Consider the following 17,667-nt stretch of genomic DNA (forward strand, 5'->3'; position numbering starts at 1 on the left):
AGAGGCCCACTGAATTGTCTGGGCGCATCCTGGGTTGTAGCACTGTTGGAGTTAAGCAGGTGTTAGCCTGATCAGTGCTTGGATGGGAGGCGACTGGGAAATCCACATGATCCATTTTGAGTTTTCTAAGTGATGGAAGTATAAGATAACAGGTCAGAGCCAAATCAGGTCCTGTTTCACATGTGACATGTTTAAGGTGCATTTTGCTAAATGCTTGATGGGCATATATTAAAAGATGGAACATATGAATACGATGATCAAAAGTTTGCAGCTGCTTGCATTATATAGCTATACTCATCACAGGATTTGGTGGAGCTTCTCAGCCAAGGATATTCTTGATGACTAACCCAGGTTTGTCTCAGCGTAATGTGTGAAGCAGCCCTATCTCTGATTTTGAAGTTTATATAGAAGATTAATACATGTATAAGCAACATAATATCTTCAACAGCAGAAGAGCTTTGTTTCTTTATCCGTGTCAATCCATACTGGAATCATGGAGAAATGAGTAAATGTGATGAGAGGACACCAATTATGGATGAATGGATACTATCTACTCCCCTCCTTGATGTGATTTATTCACTGGTCCTCCTGCATTTATAGCGTAACAGATTGCGGCTGCTTATGGAGTGACAAATAGTGCTCATCGACATTGACTGACTTGTACGATCAATTTAGCTTGTCTAAAATGTAAACATGAATTGCTGTCCTTCCTGAATGACGGTACAAGTGGTCCCTATTAAACTTTGCAAACACACACACGCACTCACAAATCTCAGATGACATTGGTTAACTGATAAAAATGACAGCACTTGAACAAGTAACACCACATTCCTGGAGTGAAAACTGAAAAACAGGAATACTTTTCATAGTTTCATCCAGAGGTTTTACTCCGAGTTCAAGAATGTTTTGTCTTAAAGATCGTTGTCACTGGGATGTTTGCGTTCCCACACTCAACTTTTGAGCAACTCTTTTATTTTACCACAAAAACTGTGCATTGGATTGCGGGGAAACATGAAACATAATTGGTACTGACAACCCCCATTTAAATTTTCTCAGAATTATGTGCTTATTATATTAAAAATTAAATTTCTATTTTAAGGGCAACTTGCCCTGGCTTTGTTCATATTCATATCAACAGGCCTTTGCAGAGTTACCTCTCAGTCCATAAGCTAGTCCATAAGATTTCAGTAGATAAACTTAAATCATCCTACGCCTGCTGCTTTCAGCATTTTGTGGACTACAGCCATAGGCAGAAATCAAAGGTTGGCTTCCCCATATCTGTAATTTTATCTACCAATATTGTAATGCCTTTATACAAATCTATCATGCATCCACACTTGGAATACTGGGTACTCTTCTGGTCACCTCAAAAATAATATTATAGAGCAGAAAAAATGTAGAAAAAAAGACTCTTGTTCATGCATTGGTTATTTCTTGGTTGGACTACTGCAACCTTCTTCTCACTGGCCTTCCTTCCTCCTTCTTCTCACATCAGTTCATTGGTTTCTGTTCACCACTCTGCTGCTAAGATCATCTTCTTGGCTCGCCGCTCTGACCATGTTACTCCACTTCTGAAATCTCTTCATTGGCTTCCAATTCACTTCAGAATCCAATATAAACTTCTCCTGTTGACCTACAAAGCTTTTCACTGTCTAGCTCCTTCCTATCTTTCCTCTCTCATCTCACACTACTGCCCCGCTCGTGCTCTTCGCTCCTCTGATGCCATGCTTCTCACCTGCCCAAGGGTCTCTACTTCCCTTGCTCGGCTTCGTCCATTTTCTTCTGTTGCCCCTTACGCCTGGAACGCTCTTCCAGAACATTTGAGAACTACAAGTTCAATCGCAGCTTTTAAAGCTCAGCTAAAAACTTTTCTTTTCCTAAAGCTTTTAAAACTTGATTTTGTTCTGACTTTTATACTGTTAGTTTTACTCTACCCTGTGCCTGTTTGGTGCATTCTCTTCCCCTTCTTATTGTTTTATTATGATTTTATTAGAATGTAAGCCTATGCAGCAGGGTCTTGCTATTTTACTGTTTTACTCTGTACAGCACCATGTACATTGATGGTGCTATATAAATAAATAAATAAATAAATAAATAAATAAATAAATAATAAAGTATTCTATGAGGTCTTCAGGTATTCCTATAAATCTAACAAGTTCAATACCATACCTCCCCCTGAAGGAGCAGGTTCGTAGCTTGGGGGCTCTCCTAGAACCATCTCTGTCACTTGAGGCTCAGGTGGCCTCGGTGGCACAGAGTGCTTTCTACCAACTCTGGTTGGTGGCCCAGCTACACCCCTATCTGGAGAGGAATGAGCTCCCCAGAGAGGTCCACCTGGCGCCTACACTGTACTGCTTTCTTCGCCAGCTGAAGACCTTTTTATTCTCTCAATATTTTAACACTTAATTTTAACTTAAATTTAAATCTTACTGTTTTAACTCTGTATTTTAATCTTATATCAATTTTGCTGTGTAGTTTTATCCTGGTTGTGCTTTTTATACTGTATTTTGTAATTGTGCTTTTAACCTGTTGGTTGTTTTATTGTGGTTTTAATTTTTGTGAACCGCCCAGAGAGCTTCAGCTTTTGGGCGGTATAAAAATGTAATAAATAAATAAATAGGGATAACCTAGCTTCATTTGTCCATACTCTGGTAACCTCCAAATTAGATAACTGCAATGCCCTCTACATGGGACAGCCTTTGAAGATGGTTCAGAAGCTGCAGCTTGTGCAAAATGCAGCAGTCAGAATGATAACTGGAACAAGGAGGTTCGAACATATAACACCAATTCTGGCTGGCTTGCATTGGCTGCCTATACGTTTTCAAGCCCAATTCAAGGTGCTGGTTTTAACCTATAAAATTCTACATGGCTTGGGACCATAATACCTGATGGAACACCTCTCCCAACATGAACCTACCTGTACACTGCACTCAACATTTAAGGTCCTCCTCCGAGTGCCTACTCTGAGGGAAGCTTGGAGGATGGCAACAAGGGAGAGGGCCTTTTCGGTGGTGGCCCCCCAACTGTGAAATGATCTCCCTGTTGAGGCTCGCCTGGTGCCAACATTGTTATCTTTTAGGCACCAGGTCAAGACTTTTCTCTTCTCCCAGGCATTTAACACCATTTAACAACGCTAAGTTTGTTTTTTAACGGACCCCCAGAACTGTTGTTTTTAAATGGATACTGTTGTTTTTATACTATTGTTTTTATGTTTTTAAATTTTGTATACTTTTAATGTTTACTGTTTTTAACTTTTGTAAACCGCCCAGAGAGCTTCGGCTATGGGGCGGTATATAAATGTAACAAATAAATAAATAAATAACTGATAACACTGCAAAAAAAATAATTGCACTTTCTGAATAGGCAAATGTCAAACATTGGTATACCGGTCTTGATAAAGACAAATTAGACTTGGTTGAAGGAGAGGAATTTTATGTAGCTCAGTCTTCTCCGAAAGTGTAAATACTCTGCAGACCAGTCGCCCAACAGCCCACACTGCCACATGTGGATTTCCAGGTGTGTTAGAGACAGGATAGATGTATTAGTAGGCACGACAGAAAAGCACAATCTCAGGATTAAATCCAACATTGTGCTGCTGGAAGTCTGCTAGCATGACAGAACGTTCTCCTTCTCTCACCCTTTGCAGTCCTCTGTGCCATCCAACAATCTGCTGTGCAGGGTTTCCCAGCCCTCCCAGGAAATTTTTGAGGTTGCACGGGGCTGCAGGGAGAGGGGAAATGGCTTCCAACAGCAGAACAACACAATTCGATACAACCCTCAGTCTCCTAATATGTGTGGGAACACGTTCAGCGATCTAATCCTCCAATCTAAGCCATATTGATAATCCACCCAATTAATCCATGAATAAAATTGGGTTTAAAATAGTTTTCCCCCCCCAGCTCTACATACATAATATGTTTTCCCCCAAATATTAGGACAACGGTATTTGTGGGAAGGAATATAGACACAAAGTCAGAGAACATATGGGTTCTTCTGTCATGTTGAATGTACGGGACAGCATAGCACATGTTCTTTTAACTAAGTATGAAAAAACATGTCAAGAAAATTCCACATTAACTATCATAAGATAATATGATTCAATAGTAACAAACACACAAATCACCAAATAGACAATTATACTGGGTTACTGAGGTACAGCTCATGAAAAAAGCAGGCGCACATTGCTGTAACTAGTAATACCAATGGGAGCCAGGATTCAGAAGTGGGATAGTCCATGGATGTGGGTTCAAAGGCAACTCTCGCAATTAGTTGCAGAATAAAAATGATGATGAGTCCACATGGCAGCTTCATTACCCAGCTGGCATAGTATTATAATATAATGTAAACCCAGAAGTGGAGGGAAAGGAAACCAACAAGAGGCACCAACTTTTGTGCTTCCATTTTTTTCTATGGCAGAAGCAGTTCACCATTAAAGCTGGCCTGAAAATAATTTACAATAAAATAAACACACAAACGCATAAATAAATCCCTAAGAGTGTCAGTATGACCTAGCAGCGGGAATCAGCAAGGTCCCCATGTGGCTTGCAGATGATTCAGCCATGCCTGCTTGAAGAAGAAAACAACCCACCACCCTCTGCCTGAAATCTCTGCCAATGATTCCTCATGGATCATTGAGGATGCATGGGATAAAGACAGAAAGGTCCTTTTGCACATTTAACGTGCTGCACAAATTATTGATTATAGCTAGAAACAAGTATGTGATGTATTATTCATGAACTCTAAACTCACATGCTATATAAAGTAGAGTTAACACCTTATGAGTTATCCAAAGGTATAACAGTTCACTATGACTCCACTTTATATCCTCCTGAGAATGCAAGCCTATGTGAGGAGCACACTCAGATATCCAAACTATTAATTACCAGGATCTTTCCAATGTATTGCAAGCCTTTTGGGTGAAAGAGAACCCAGAAAGGATTCTCTTTCATACAAAAGCCTTCGCTTCAGGGAACATGAGAATGCATGTGGGGATTACAAGACAGGCCAATACAAAACCATGGTCTTCACGTGCATGTATATTTATGAATATAATTCAATTTATTAGAGCTAGGAAGTCCTTTACAGACTTAATAAAGAACCTTAGCACGATAAGCCTGGGCCCATTTCTCCCCTTTCCCTGTATTATTCAAATTTAATAAACAATATTTCACATTTGTTTGACATAATGTCAAACCCGGGACTCCTAAAGAACTGCTGCAGCTTTGGAACTGTTATGCTTTCTTGGACTTTAATCATTTTTGGCAAGGTTCCATTTCCTGTCAGAAAGTGAAACAGCTTAGGAATGTCATTTTCACGAAAGAAAACAGAGAGGATCCAAGAGGAAGTTCTCCTCCGCTCCAGAGCCCCCTAAGATACTCAAACACACTCACAGGAGGGCTGGAAAGCCTCAAACATTAGCGAAGGGAAAAGGACATGCTTTTCCCACATTAAAATACATGGATAAAGTTGAACTCTTGCTAAAAATAGTTCTCATGACTAATTCTATTAATTCTTTAGAAAAAATATATTAAAAAGCCAGGCAGTATCCCCCCTTGAAGTCAAATTATCTTTAACTTTGGAGTGACATTAGAAAAATACTCTCAAGTGCCTTTGCGGCAGTGGGGGGTTTTTTTTCCTTGTTTTTTTTAAAGTGAGATATATAAGATGAAGACAGCAGGAGAGGTTGTATTCCTGAAGAAAATTTACCTTTTCAACTCTTCCCAACCTCCACCCCAGCTATGCCATGCTAATTCACTTTGTACGTTAATGGGGGAGGGGGCTATTGGGGGGGATAACGTTAAAACTTTAGACTAAGCTTGTTATAATAATTTAGGTAGAGTTGAATTTATGATTTAATTCTGAGAATTGGTTAACAGAAAGAAGAAAGTGCACCACAGTACACTTGAGTGTGTATGACCAGAATTTTCCCATCCGATCCTTGTCGCCAGCTCTACCATCAGTCAGAGTGAGAGGCCACCTCAGGCAGTGGATGCTGGGGGATGGAGCAGTGGTGATACCGTATTTCTTCGATTGTAAGATGCCATCGATTGTAAGACACACACTAATTTCAGTACTACCAACAGAAGAAAAAAACCTAAGACACACCCGCGATTCTAAGACGGACCCCATTTTTAGAGATGTTTATATGGGGGGGGGGGGAGTGTGTCTTAGAATCGAAGAAATAGGGTAGTAGTGGAAGCCCTCAGCCCAGCCCACATGCCCTAATGTTGAAATAAGATTCAGCTGCCAGTCTGGTCACATTCTGTACATCACATAAGCCCCATTCAGACAACACGCTAAATCATGCTGCTTAACCACAAAATGTTTAATGGAATGCATTCCGTTAACCGTTTTGTGGTTAAGCAGCATGGTTTAGCGTGTTCTCTGAATGGGGCCATAGTGGGATGCCATATTGACCTTTGCCTCAAACAGTAAAGTATCTTGGGTGGACCCTGCTTTTGGGGGCTCCTGCTATATAGACATGAATGAGGTGTCAAAGCTGAGAACAGGTATACTTGTTGAAAAATCACTGTTCTGACAATTTCTAGCAAAACATCAAAGAGTCATAAAACTGCAATGGGGGACAAACCCTGACAGAAACATACGTGGAGTGTTGCTCGTAGTTATGGTTCTCCCTTATCCATGGGGTGAGCTGCTGTGATGACTCCAAAGCCTGGTGTGTGATGAATAGACAGAGGGTGGAAGGAAGGAAGGAAGGAAAGAAGGAGAGATTGAGTGGCTGAAAGAAAGTGGAAAGCATGACATCTGAATGGGGGAAAGAATATCTGAAGAAAGGGGAATGGAGGAAGGAGCAGGCAGATAGAAGCAGGAGGCTGGGGCTGGGAAAGAAGTGAGATTAGCAAGGGAAAGGGGAAGGGAGTATGAATGGAGAAGACAGTGTGCTGAAGGAAATGGGGACTGAGAGGAAAGAGAGCTGAAATTTCTATAAGTCCTCTGCATCCTTGTGGCTGGTGTTAGAGCAAAATGCAATAGAATTCTGTTCTAGAGATCAGTGCCGGCTCCAGGTTTTTGAGGGCCCTTAGGCAAGAGACCCTCAATGGGCCTGTTCCCTCAGTGAGCCTGGCTTCTCGCCACTATTGTCACTGGCTATTCTTGCCCCTCCTCCTGTTTCTCATCATCGCTACATTTGTTTTCTTGACAGGCAGAGAGCCCTTGAGCAAGTAGGCAGTGCATCTACTTATCCTCCTCATCACTACCACCATTGTCTGGGCCACAATGAGATGCAGGTTGCTATGGTGAAGGGGACGAGCAACTCCAGGGGGTTCTTATCTGTGGGCTCCTGCCTGTGGGGTTGGGGCCCCTCAACAAATGCCCAACCATGCCTGCCTTTGACATTGACCCTGCCAGAGATTGTCTCACCGTGTGCTATTAGAGAGATGTGAAAAAGGCTAGATTTATGCAAATCAGAAGAAAACTTTTCATAAAGTTACCCATGTTTTCACTAACATGAAATAATAATGAAGAGAGCATTACTGAGACAGTGCCTTTATTAATCCTGATTAACTACAACCATTTCTTCTGCATCATGGATTTAGGCGGCAGGAGTTCCAGCTCCAAGATAGCAATTCCCTGGGTACATCCCTTGGCCATGCCATTGCCAGGCCATGCTCCATTACAACCTGCCCCAACCTGGTGTCCTCTAGATAATTTGGAATTCAACTTCCATAAGCCCCAGCCAGCATGCTCAATAGTCAGGCATGCTGGGAATTGCAGTCCAAAATGTCTGGATTCTGGAAGACATTAAGTTGGAGGAGGCTGCCTTATTTGATAAACTGTACCATAGTGCAAAGAATATATAAAACATATAGAATTTTTGAACAATGACAATTTTCTTTTATTAATGTACTAGGCCTTTAAATTGTGTTATTTCCACAAAGATTTAGAGAATATAGTATATGTTACCATAGAAAACTCATTCCTCTAGCAAAGGCAAAGTTGTCTGGAGTTTTACAGTCCGTGCAGCTAGTAAGTGTTACTTGGTATTTTAGTGTGTGTGTGTGTGTGTGTGTGTGTGTGTGTGTGTGTGTGTGTGTGTGTGAGAGAGAGAGAGAGAGAGAGAGAGAGAGAGAGAGAGAGAGGGAGGGAGGGAGGGAGGAAGGGAGGAAGAGAGAGAGAGAGAGGGAGGGAGGGAGGGAGGGAGGGAGGGAGGGAGAGGGGTTGAGAGAGAGAGAGGGAGAGAGAGAGGACCTATAAAGGGAAAACACATCACGGGAATAATTTTAGTGCTTCTGACACTGGCATATGCTGTTAGATCAGTGATCAGAAGTGGCAAGGTTCAGCTATAATAAAAGCCACTTTTAACTTTTGCCTGTGGAAATAATAGATTCAGCATGTCTGGAAAACAAGGAGTAACAGAGGAAAAAATAGAAATCGCAACTAGCTTATGTGCTCAATTAACAATAAATCTTCCTTTCTACCAAACTAGTGAATCTCAGGGAAATGAGTTTGAGAAAGAATGTTCTTTCTCAAACTACAGAGCTTACTCATTTTTGTTAAACACCATTAAGGCAATCCATCCCAAGTGCTGTAGTGGTCAATTTTGAAGTGGCAGCAGCAGCAGAGTGAAAGGAGAGCGCTCCCCTCCCCCATGCTCTGGGGGCAGCAGAGGCAGTGTGGCAGCAGCACGGGAGGAGAGCACTCCCTTTCTCCCCCCCTCCAGCTGTTGCTGCTGCCACCACACAATCATTCCTTTCTCCCTGCCTGTGTCGGCACCAGAGGAACAGACCGAGTGTTGCATTCACCATTCTCACAATATATGAATAAGATAAATACAAGCCAGAGCAATTTCCAGAAATGTTGCAAAATATCATAACCTCTTCTCTAACTTATAAACAAAACACTGTCCAATCAGTGCATAGGAAGAATATCACATGATAGTTTCAGCTTTCCATGTTCAGGTCTAAACTCCTATGGAGTACTTCCAAAAAAAAAACCCCATATATTGTATATAAATTTTAATAAGAATTTTATACTTTTTGCTTTATACTGTTACTTAGATTGTCACCCATTAGGCTTCAGGATTAATATATACAATTAAAGAGGGCTTGATACAGCCAAAGTTAAGCACTTTATTGTCCCACTAATTTTAATGAGAAAGATTTAAGCTCATGCTTAATTCTTTCATCAAAACCAATAAGTTTTAAAAGGGATTAACTCTGGCTAGTCTGTGCCCCCATATAAGCATCCCTGATAGTAGAAAGTGACCAGTCATCTAAATATTGCACACTTACACAAGAGTAAAGAAATATAGCAGGCTCAACTACACCAATCTGATTAGTAGAACATTTTATTAAGCCCTCAGCCAAACTGTGTAAATGTCGTGTGGATTCAGGGCTCAGAAGCCATCTCCTGTAACTATAAGCAGCCAGTAATAGTGGAGGTATTTCTCTTTCTGAAGCATAAAGGAGATTGGTTTGGATTGAAATGCAAACCCAAACCTCGAGTTCCTATTATTTTTCATCTATATAATATGCTAACAACATTGCCTTTTCCCATAAGGTGAAGAACACAATGGCACCTCCCCTCCATTCCGTACACTAAAGCCAACTTGACTTTTTCAACAATGATGAAGGAAATCATTTTTCACCATACCTGAGGGCACCACACTACCTTATTGGAGGGGGCAGGGCAAATTGCACATACAGTGTTTTCCTCCCAATACCTCACCACCACTCCCTGCCCCCAGCACCCACTCCCTAATGGTACAGCCAGAACTATTTCCCCCATGCAGATTTATACATTATCAGAGTGCTATGGAATGGATGTCACTCTGGTAATGTATGAATAAGAAAATCGGTCAGATGGCGTGCGCATGCCATGAGAAAATTCTCAGGCCAACCTTTTCATCAAAGAGATGTGGTACCGACATGGGAACTTCCCACGTGATCTGCCCATTCCACATGAAGGCCATGGGATGGATCCATCCATCCATGAGAAAGCAACCATGATGCATCTCTGGTATTAAATGAATTGGGCCTTGGAGACAACTAAGTAGAATCACAGGTTTTTGCACAATTCCTCTTTGCCATTCAGCAAATCTATCTGACACAAGGGCCAAACAGAGGCCTGAGCCCAAGTTGTTTAAGAATGCCTTTAGGGGCTTATTCAGTAAAGTTTGCTGCTCAGATGAACAGCTTGCTGCAGCTCTAATGGTAAGGCTTATAAAATGCATCATACATTAAATTTAATGTTGCCTCATTAGTCTTAATTAGATTCCTACATTACACCAAGATTATGGTTTCTTCGTGTTCATGTTTTCTCCTAAAATAAATTCTACACTAGTCAACAGTTCAATGTACTTTCTAACCTTTGAATAAATATACCCTATATCCTTAACCTCGAAGAACCAAAAAATAGATGATATTGCACTGACATTTCAGCAAGTGAAACTATCATGACAGAAGAATTCACACTGACTATAAAGTTAAAGAAATAAAATACCTATATGTTATACACATGTAACCAACTGGTCAATCACTTGCCATCTTTCCTCACAACTGCCTTTCAGATAATATATGTGTGAAGAGGAATTTTCTCTCAAATACTTCAGCTTTCCCTTCTGCTTCAGAAAATAAGGAAAAATCTCAGCCCTTAATGATATCACAGTTTGCTGTAGTGAAATTTAATGTGATACCACAAATTCAACTGTGTGATCAGACTGGAAGATGAAGTAATCGGAACTGGCAAGATGGTACAATGACCTTTTCAAAGCATACACACACATGCACACAACTCTTCAACACTTTGCAAATTAAACAAGGAACCAGTGATCAAAATAAGAAAGTTGAGATTTCTCTTCTGTATTCTTTATAAAAGGTGCTGGGATGGGTATCCTAGAAAATAAAGCTGACCTGTATATGAGGTCAGTTTCTAGACATCATCTAATTTATATATTCAGGATGACTAGTTCCTTCCAGCTATAATTCTTGTATAATTCATTCATCCCAGCATATTGTTGCTAGAGACCTATGCTTCCCATGATGCACTGCCTGTAACTCTTTATGTGACAGGCCTTCTCAGCCAGATTCTACCACCCTTTCTACATTTACTCATTGGATTATATTTCCCCGGGTTATTACGATCTGCCACCATTTCTGAATCTATCAGTTGTATAGTGCATGCCCTATGAGAGAACCAGTGTGGTGTTTAGTTTGTTCAGTGTGTTAGATTACAATTGGGGAAACTTGGGATCGATTTCTAACTTAGCCATGAAGTTCACTGGATCTTGGGCTGGTCACACTCTCTCAGTGTGATCTAACTCATAGAGTAGTTGTAAGGAAAAAATGGGTGAAGAGGGGAATTATAAACACTGTCTGACCTTATTGGAAGAAATATATATATTATATATATATAATATTAATACTGTCCTGCTAATGAACAAGAGTAAATATGGTAACAGGAAAACTATAGCTGTGAAATCAGGTGAGCTGATGGCCAAGGCATTCTAGTCTATTATTTTTCTGATGTTTCCCAATCAAACATCACCCATACTAATGCACATTGGGAGAGGGGCTACAAGATGGAGTCTGTGGGTCTGGGTGGTTTGTTATAGAAACGGACAAATCTGTCAGTTTAGCTGTCTCCTACATTTGACTATTTTCAATCTGAAACATTTGCAAATTTTAGTAGATTCTTATTTAAAACTAATCCAGACAAAATTCTCACCCATCTGCGCCAGCCAAACTCTTCCTAGCTTGGAGAGGACCATGTTGTATCCGCCTGCCATGAAGCTGTAAAAGATGAGGAGGCTGTCAGAAAAAAGATGTGCCAACCCTAATTTAGCACTAACCTGGTTGAATATAAAAAGATTCAAACCCAGACCCTGAACACATTCAATACCCACAGACATAGGAGCCCCCAGCCGCCACTGGGGCCTCCCATGTTTATTTGAATGAAGAAACATTCTGAGATATCTATATCTATGTTTACGTCCAATGGCACCTGTGAATGGGTCCCCAATGTGTGGATTTTTATTATTTTATTTTTTAATTTTTCCCCATTTTTAAAAATATACCTGAATGAATTTATATGAAATGCATACAACCTTCTAGCAAATGTACATAGAGTTCAACAAAAGTGAACCAAATATCCAATAAGTATTCATTTGAAGGTGGCATCTATATGCCACCCGTTCAAATATTAAATGCATTGTAAGGCCCTCAATCCATTGCCTTTTAGGAGGTGAGTGCTTATCCTTGTAATGTAAGATCAGTGTTGTAAGATCAGTCTTTCAGCTGTCAAAAGGATGTAGAGAATCCATTTACGCTGACCATTTGTTAATTTCTATGAAGCACATAAATAATTTGAAAGAGCATGCACATCAGTGAATATTAAAGACTATTCTAGTACAAAATTTATTTGTGTAATAATGTCCTTCCCAAAATAAGCAACTATTGGGCATTCCAAAAGCATTTGTTTAAAAGAAACATTAGCTGCATTGCACCACCAGCAATTAGCCAAATTAAAGAATCCCTCATTAAAGAGATGTTGCAGTGTCCAATAGACACGAAACAAACGTTTTTGCTGAATAAGGCACAGTCTAAGATCGATAGATACAACAGGTAGATGCCAAAGTGGCAATCAACTGATTAGGCATTCTGTGGTGATGCCCACAGCATGGACTCAAATTCCCAAATGTACCCATGGGTCCAAAAAGGTTTGGGACTCCTGAACTTAGGGTCCAAGCAAGTATATATGGGAGGAGATGATAAAAAATGTAATTGTGTGAGTGAAGGATCATGGTTTATATTCAGTGGGAGAGCTCAAAACAATATATCTGTGTGTGCCTCTATCCTTGGTGGCTTTGAGTTCCCCCAATGTGATTCCACAACAACTTTCATTACTTTTTCATTACACACACACACACACATGCTGTATAACTTTGCTGTACAATTTTGCTGTGCAACTTCCTCCTTTGGACATTGTGATTCTACATTGCCAGCCAAATCCAGAAGTAACTGTGCATTTGGATGCTTTTTGTGATTAATAATTTATTTTTGAAAGTCAATAATTAGTTTTAGGTGCCAGCTCCTATTTAATGATGTCCTTGTTTTCTACCATGAATTGCCTTATTGCTTGTTGGTTTTCACAAGAAAATCGTACAAATTTGGGGATTGTGAGTTACTCAGATAAATCTCGGCATTAAAAGATGGGGCAGGGGGGTTATTATATATTCCCCTCCCACTACAGCAGGGAAATGCAATTATTGTAATCAACCCTGAGCCCTTGAGATAAGAAGGGCTATAAAACAGCCAGAAATTCTACTCTCTTAACTCTCAAGCACAGACAGGAAGTTCTATTACTCACAGCACAACTGTATCCATATACAGCAAGGTAATTACTCAGAATGTTACAGGAGAAAATTTAATTTAAACTCTATAGCCAATCAATAAGTAATATTGATTACAGAAGTCTACTTTTACAGCAATAATGCTTTGGGGGAAAACCTTGCCACCCCAAATGGAAATAAGTTCCTGATTTCTATTCCAAGGCACATCACCCTGCTGTTCTTTGGTCTGTTAAAAGATATTACCATTGTTTAAATTGTTCAGGAATGGTCTCTTTCTAATTCATATCTACCATTATCCATCTATCTGTCTATCTATTTATCTATCTAGCACTGTCCAATCTAAGTAGAGAAGCAATATCACATGATTTGTGCAACTGCAGTAGAAAACAAATTGAATCTGAGAAGACTGACGTCCTCTAGTTATTTAAAGGAGGAAAAAATCAAATTAAACTCACAAGCATAGTCAGCAAAATGCTTGATTGACAGAACAGAAATATCAAGCATAAGGATGAGGGGAAATAGTCATTTGGTTAAATTATATGCTGTGAACTATTTCCCTAGCAATGGTATCAAATTAATAACAAGATATAAGGGAGGGGGGTTGGAAGAACTGAAAAGAATGTGGGAAAGGAGACTGTTAATTGGCTGGCAAGCTGCCAGTAGTTGTTAATAAGGATAATAATGCCTCAGGACAAATCATTGCTATCTGTGTTTGGGCTACATAAAGACGTTTCATATAGTCAGTCAAAATTATTCTTTTGTATCTTTTACAAAAAGCGCCTGTGTTCTGAAACTTGTTCTAGTGAAGCAACAATATAGTGAAATGTGAGATTCTAGTGACACAGTGCCTAAGGACATTAGTTCTAGAGCAGATTTTAAAGGCCAATTGATTCAGAAGTGAGTTTCCGAGGTGCTAAACTTTCACTTCAGAAGAGAGGGAAGTATATCACCTTAGCTTCATATGAGAGGGAATGAGTGGATAAAATACACCAGCACATATTAGAACTGTTTGTCTCTGCAACACAGTAAGTTCCCCATATTTGAACAAATGCATCCTTACATCCAACTGAAAACTGTGTAAGTGTTGTATCTCCTCTGAAATTCACATCTAATTTGATCCTGAGTGCTGTGTGTGTATACGCATGCATGTGTATGTGTGTTAAAGAACAGAGAGAGAGAAGACTGCAATCCTATACAAACTTAACTGGGAGTCTCATTAAGCTCAATGGAACCTACTTCTGAGTAGATATGTATAGGACTCTGGTGTGTGTGTGTGTGTGTAGGGTGACCATATGAAAAGGAGGACAGGGCTCCTGTATCTTTAACTGTAATGTAGAAAAGGGAATTTCAGCAGGTGTCAATTGTCGAGGGTTGAATTCTCTCTTCATCAACACAGTTAAAGCTGCAGAAGCCCTGCTCTCTTTTGTATCTGGCCACTCTACTATAGTTAGTGTAGCTTTAACTGTTGTGATGAAGAGGGAATTTCACCCTCTTCAATTGACACCTGCTGCAATTCCCTGTTCTACATTACTGTTAAAGATACAGGAGCCCTGTCCTCCTTTTCATATGGTCACCCTATGTGAGTGTGTGTGTGTAAGAGAAAGTACAGGGCTCAGAGCCGGCATCAAGGGTAGGCATGGCTGGGCACCTGCTGATGGCCTAAATCCCAGTAGGGGCCCAATGACAAGAGCCCCCTGGAGATGATGCTCCTCTTCACCATGGCAACCTGCTTGCTCACCTGCCTCTTCCTCTGGCCCAGGTAGCAGAGGTGGTCAGAAGGAGGAGCAGAAGAAGCCACAGCTTAGTTGACTCCAGGCTCTCTACCTATTAAGCAAGCAAATGGTAGCAATGGTGAGAAAGAAGGGGAGGAACAATAGCAGTTGTTGACAATGGCGGTGAGAAGGTAGACTTTGGCCTAATCTGCACCAAGCAGGATATTGCACTAATGAAAGCGGTATATAAAAGGCAGGAGCCACACTACTGCTTTATAGTAATATTGAAGTGCACTGACAACCGTTGCGGCCCATTGACACATATATACTATATACTGCTTTCATACTGCTTTCATAGCGCAATATCCTGTTTGGTGTAGATTAGGCCTTAGTGGAGGCTGCTGAGGGTGTTTTTTCCAAGAGCACTCAAAGACCTGGAGGTGGCATTGATAGGGATGAAGTAAATCTCCAACCTGTGTAATGCATTTCTATAAATGATGGTATGGGCTACAGGACGTCCTCAAAATAATATGAGTTTCAAAAACTTATTCACTGAGGAAATCTTTAGGAAACTCTCCTTCCCGCTTTCCTGATGTCAAAGGTAATGCCACTTTCATTGAACTCTCCTGCTGCCACCATTGCCATGTTTGGTCCAAAAGCAAGGATGCTTTTGCTCCTGAAAGCACTAAACAGCTGGGCAGCAGAGAGGGGACAAGGCAAATGAGGAGTGGATCACAAGCCACATTTAAGTCAAGTGTAGGCCACATTCAAGCCATGGGTTGCCTATATATGCTCTAAAGTATTTAGATTTCTTCCATCAAAACCATCCAGGAACATTTACTACATTTTTATCCTCCTTCCTTCTCCAAGGATCTCAGGGTAATGTGCATGGTTATTTCCATTTTATTTCAACAACAACTATGTGAGGTAGGTAAGGCAGAGAGCTGGTGACTATCTCAAGGTCACCCAGTGAGGTTCATGGTTTGTGGAGTGAGATGAACCTTGGGCCAAGCAGGATATGACGCTTTGAAAACAGTTTGAAAACTGTATATGTAATGCTTACTGGGCCCCAACAGTGTCACTACTGTTACAAACCATTTTAAAGCAGTAGTGTAAATCCTGCCTTGGTCTCCCTGCTTCTAGCCTAATCCCTACACTACATTTTTTCTCTTCATGGACAGACTCCTCTGGAATCACAGTAATTACTCTAGATGTTCTCAGTGCTGATCTTATTGAAAAGCCATCTTCCTAATCAAAATTTGGAAAACTTTTGCCTTCCATAATCAAGAGTATGTGTCAGGTATAACTCTCATGCAAGGCCGGGAGGCCTTGAAGGGTGGTAAGTAGATTTAGTGAGAATTCGTTTGGAATGTCTGTGCAAGCTTGTCTCTGTCAGTTCTCACAGGAGTGTCTTGGCCTTGAAGCTGCTGGTCTTCTCTGGGGAACTGATAGTGTTTAGAAAAGTGGGGGGCCCTTTGTTGAAGAAGTCACTCAGATTGTAGTATCATCTTGGTGGGCTGAACAGTGCTACCCTGTTTGGACATGGGCACAATTTATGGGCCAGAACCCTTGTCTATCTAGTGGTTTTGAACAGGCCCACACCTCCCTTTATAAGCTGGAGCAAAGGCAAGGAGGCTTTGCTAGGATCATCTTTTGACTCATGGCCTGAAACCCTCTCTGTTTGGATCCATCTCCATTTGGGACTTTGAAAACACTCTCTTCTGTTTGGACTTTGTTTAGAATTTAACTCAAATTTGTAAATTTCTTGATACACAGGACAGAAAGAATGTGAGATTTTAAATATGTAAATGTGGGAGACAACAGAATCAACAGGTTTGTCTATTCCTATCTGGATTGGATCCAGACTTAGTTATGTTTAGAGTTAATAACATAAGAAGTGCCATGCTGGATCAGACCAAAGGCCCATCTAGTCCAGCACTCTGTTCACACAGTGGCCAACAAGCTGTCAACCAAGGACAAAGAAAGCAGGGCATGGTGCAACAGCACCCTCCCACCCATGTTCCCCAGCAACTAGTGCACACAGGCTTGCTGCCTTGGATACTGGAGGTAGCACACAACCATCAAGCTAGTAGCCATTGATAGCCTTCTCCTCCAGGAATTTATCCAATCCCCTTTTAAAGCCATTCAAATTGCTGGCCATCACTACATCTTGTGGTAGTGAATTGCATAATTTAATTATGTGCTATGTGAAGAAGTACTGTAAGCTTGACTAAGTCTGGATACAATCCATGCAGAACTTTTGTCATCTTTGAAACTATAATGTTCCTGCCCACCTATGGAAAATACAGTCCACATATAGTTTATTGTCTTCAGTCTATTTTGCTTGGATTTTTAGAAAGTGTGATGTTCTTAGGCACAAAGTCCCCCAAAGTGGATCACACATGTTTCCTGAAAATATTGGAACTTTGATCTTTTCTAAGTAACAAAATATTACTTGTTCCATTCATTTGTAGAAAACCCTTCATGATAAGAACTAAGTGAAGTCCATTCAAAAAGTCAATGAAAACCATATGCATTGTTAAATTGTGCTTCATTTGTGCAATAAATATGCAAAACTACACTAATATATTATTGTATATAAACACTCTGTATCTATATTCATAGAATCATAGAATAGTAGAGTTG

This window comes from Elgaria multicarinata, chromosome 2 (genome assembly GCF_023053635.1).
Source record: "Elgaria multicarinata webbii isolate HBS135686 ecotype San Diego chromosome 2, rElgMul1.1.pri, whole genome shotgun sequence".
NCBI lineage: Eukaryota > Metazoa > Chordata > Lepidosauria > Squamata > Anguidae > Elgaria > Elgaria multicarinata.